The following is a 4938-nucleotide window of genomic DNA, read 5'->3' as shown; positions in this document are numbered from 1 at the left end:
TAACTCCTTCGTCTTCAAATTTTCACACAAAACACTCACTACATCGAGGTATTTCGATTTATTTTACGTCCAAACTTGTATAATAATGTATATCACTGACTATTGAATGTGTTTTCATGTCGTTTTGTATTTTATTTGCGAAACTAGTATGTTATATTTATCCGGACTTAGATATTAGTGTTCTAAAAAAATGTAAAATTGAGATTTAATTTTTTATGTTAATATCCGAATTTAGATATTAGTGTTTCCATGTCGTTTTGTGTTGTATTTGTAAAACCGGTATGTTAGCGTAGTAAACTGTATAGTATTTTAGTGTAGAATCCTTGTAGTTTCAGTATTTCTTATAATGGTAGATTGTTATATATACTTTGTACAATTAAATACTCAAAATTATAAAACAAACACACACAAAATTATCAAAAAATTAAATTCGACACACATAAATAATCATGATAAGTTGGTGCTACTGGGCCTCAAATATCGAGCCTGGAACCCAATTGTTATATATAATTTGTACAATTAAATACTCAAAATTATAAAACAAACACACACAAAATTATCAAAAAATTAAATTTGACACACATAAATATTCATGATAGTTTGGTGCTACTGGGTCTCAAATATCGAGCTTGGAACCCAATTGTTATATATACTTTGCATAATTAAATATTCAAAATTATAAAACAAACACACACAAAATTATCAAAAAATTGAATTTGACACACATAAATAATCATGATAAGTTGGTGCTACTGGGCCTCAAATATCGAGCCTGGAACCCAATTGTTATATATAATTTGTACAATTAAATACTCAAAATTATAAAACAAACACACACAAAATTATCAAAAAATTGAATTTGACACACATAAATATTCATGATAAGTTGGTGCTACTGTGCCTCAAATATCGAGCTTGAAACCCAATTATTATATATACTTTGCATAATTAAATACTCAAAATTATAAAACAAACACACACAAAATTATCAAAAAATTGAATTTGACACACATAAATAATCATGATAAGTTGGTGCTACTGTGCCTCAAATATCGAGCTTGGAACCCAATTGTTATATAAACTTTGCATAATTAAATACTCAAAATTATAAAACAAACACACACAAAATTATCAAAAAAATGAATTTGACACACATAAATAATCATGATAAGTTGGTGCTACTGTGCCTCAAATATCGAGCTTGGAACCCAATTATTATATATACTTTGCATAATTAAATACTCAAAATTATAAAACAAACACACACAAAATTATCAAAAAATTGAATTTGACACACATAAATATTCATGATAAGTTGGTGCTACTGTGCCTCAAATATCGAGCTTGAAACCCAATTATTATATATACTTTGTACAATTAAATACTCAAAATTATAAAACAAACACACACAAAATTATCAAAAAATTAAATTCGACACACATAAATAATCATGATAAGTTGGTGCTACTGGGCCTCAAATGTTGAGCCTGGAACCCAATTGTTATATATACTTTGCATAATTAAATACTCAAAATTATAAAACAAACACACAAAATTATCAAAAAATTGAATTTGACACACATAAATAATCATGATAAGTTGGTGCTACTGGGCCTCAAATATCGAGCTTGGAACCCAATTGTTATATATAATTTGTACAATTAAATACTCAAAATTATAAAACAAACATACACAAAATTATCAAAAAATTGAATTTGACACACATAAATAATCATGATAAGTTGGTGCTACTGGATCTCAAATATCGATCCTGGAACCCAATTGTTATATATACTTTGTACAATTAAATAATAAACATACAATTAATGTTGTTTAATTTAAAGTTGACGACATGAACGCGCTTGTACATCCCGGCCCTTACTCTCGTAAGCTATGTTACGCGGCGCCTTCCTGAGATTCCTTGGAAGGGCGACGTAAGGCTAAGCAACTGATGTCAGTGCAGTTGCTGTCCGCCAACTGAGGTCCCCTCCGTACGCTAGACTAGATTTTCAGTGCCGTACGGGAAAACCAATGTCAAGAGAAATTGAGAGAAAAGGAATGAGAATTGAGAATGAAAGAAAGCTTGATTGCATTAATGAAAACTATTACAGAAAGGCAATGCGGTGTCGAGGGGGAGAGACACCAGTACAGAGAATTGTTTGCTTGCTAGAAAGTTTTGATTGTTTGGTCCCCCTTAATAATGCTTAAAAAAAATAATCCAAAGCTACAAGACTAGACTTGATTAAGCTAGAGAAACATAATGGAATTACATGAAATAAAACTACTCTATTTACAATGAAAAAAGACTTAGTTTGCTATAAGGCAGGAAACAGGTCCGTTGTCGGCAGCATAGTCTTTGGCATCAGGGTCTGCGCGCGCGGCGCTGTTGGCATCTGCTTGCGGTTGGGCGCTGGCGAGGGATATCAGTGGGGCGACAGAGGCACATGCGCTCTTGTCACTTGGCGCGGCCAAGACCACGGGGCCGTCCGTGGCGCTAGGCATTGGAAGGCTTGCTAGGACGCCACGGGGCGCGCCCAAGGGGTCATGGGGCACGGCTGGAAAGCCGCCCATGACATTCTCCCCCACCTGAGTTGGCGACGTTCTCGGCGCCTTACTTGCAAGATAATCTTCAATTAGGCTCTTGTAGGCTTTGAGGTTTGTTCCCCTCTCCCAAGTGTTCTCCTCTGCATCACAGCCTTGCTATTTCACCAAGAACTCCTGGTGATCTTTCCTTGAGGCATGAATCACTCTATCATCAAGGATAGCTTCAACACGCCTTTTCCCGGTTGAATTGGGCCCTCGAATACTGGGTATTGTAAGCTGGCTCCTTGAAGGATCCTCCGTGTCTTCCCGAAAAGGTTTCAGGAGGCTAACATGGAAGACAGGATGAATTTTCCACCAAGCTGGGGTATCCACCCGGTATGCAACTTTCCCAATACGCCTTTCAATGGACAAGGGTCCAATATACTTTTGCAATAAGCGAGGGTCATGGACCCCCGCAAATAAGTAACGTTTTGGAATTTTGACCATCACTTTGTCTCCTACTTGGTATTCAACAAAGCGACGATTCTGATCAACATGCCTCTTCATCCGCTTTTGAGCCTTAACAAGATAGCTCTGCACTATCTCCAAATTTTGCTTCCACTCTTTAGAGAAGCTAGCAGCTCGAGGAGATTTAGACATATTTGGTGCATTGACTGTGTGTGGGAGTAGCGGTTGATGTCCGGTAACAATTTCAAAAGCACTTTTGTTTGTACTAGAGCTCTTTTGTGAATTGAAACACAGTTGAGCAGCATCCAGAAGCTTCACCCAATTCTTCTGCGATCCGGTTACAAAATGACGGAGATATTCCTCCAACATACCATTGAACCGCTTCGTCTGGCCATCAGATTGCGGATGAAAACTTGAGCTGTGATTCAGCTTCGACCCAAGGCACTTAAAGAGTTGGGTCTAAAAGTTGCTAGTGAAGCGTGAGTCACGATCACTAACAATGTCTTTGGGTAGGCCCCAATATTTGACGACATGAGAGAAGAAGAGTCGAGCTATATCTTCTGCTGATATATATTGTGGGGCAGCAATAAAGGTAGCATATTTGGAAAACCGATCTACCACAACCAAGATAGTTGTTAGATCTCCGACCTTGGGCAATCCGATGATGAAATCCAGAGAAACACTTTCCCAAGGTCTCTTTGGGACAGCTAGTGGTTCCAAGAGTCCCGCCTGTGTTAAGTGGTCTGACTTGTCCTTCTGGCATACTAGACAAGTCTTCACATACTAAGCAACGTCATCGGCCATTTGAGGCTAATAATATGCACGGCGAAGTAACACTATGGTGCGTTCTTCACCAGAATGGCCGGCCCACAGAGTATCATGACATTCCGCTAGAAGAGTCCTTCGTAGATCTCCTCCTTTAGGAACATAAAGTCGGTTCCCTTTCACTTTCAGAAAACCATCTTCCATGTAGAACTGGCGAGTCTTGCCTTGTCCTACCAAATCAACCAAATACTGTGCAGCAGGGTCTTTGATGAGTAAATCTTGTATCTGGTCCTTGATGGAGGTGGCTACTTCGCTCCCCCTTAGGGTGGCGAGTAAGCACACTGATGCTAGATCAGCTCTCCGACTGAGCGCATCAGCAACATGATTGGTCTTCCCACTTCGGTACTCCAGGTTGAAGTGGAATTCAGCTAGGAGTTCCTGCCACCTGGCCTGTCGACCATTCAACTTCGGCTGGGTCATGAAATGGCTAACAGCTGTGTTGTCTGTCTTGACCACGAACGGGGTTCCCAGCAGATAGTGCCTCCAGAGGCGCAAGCAGTGGACGACAGCCAATAATTCTTTCTCATGGGCGGCATAGCGCCGCTCTGCATCTTTTAGCTTCCGGCTCTCGTACGCTACGGGATGCCCTTCTTGTAGCAGGACGCCACCGAGGGCATAGTCAGATGCATCTGTTTGTACTTCGAATGGCTTGGCCAGATCAGGAAGGGCCAAGACGGGGCTACTAGACATAGCCGCTTTCAATGCGTTGAAGGCCTCCGCTCGCTTGGGTCCCCATTCCCAAGGCGTGACCTTCTTGAGGAGTTCTGTCAATGGTACTGCAATGAGGGAGTAGTTTTTCACGAATCGCCGATAGAAATTGCATAGACCAAGGAACGCCCTCAAGGCGTGGATATCCTTAGGTGGCGGCCAATCTGTGATTGCCTGAATCTTCTGCTGGTCCATCTTGATCCGCCCTTCCTCAATGACATGTCCGAGGAAGTCAATTTGCTTTTGAGCAAAGGAGCACTTAGATAGCTTCGCATATAGTTCATGCTCCCGCAATCGAGCTAGGACCTTCCGCAAGTGCATCAGGTGTTCCTCCAATGTTTGGCTATATACCACAATGTCATCCAAGTAGACCACCACGAATTCATCAATGTACTCCCGGAAGACTTGGTTCAT

Source organism: Nicotiana tabacum, chromosome 7 (assembly GCF_000715075.1).
Source record: "Nicotiana tabacum cultivar K326 chromosome 7, ASM71507v2, whole genome shotgun sequence".
In the NCBI taxonomy this organism is placed as follows: Eukaryota; Viridiplantae; Streptophyta; class Magnoliopsida; order Solanales; family Solanaceae; genus Nicotiana; species Nicotiana tabacum.
The sequence above is the reverse complement of the archived record's forward strand: the minus strand, read 5'-3'. Positions refer to the sequence as shown.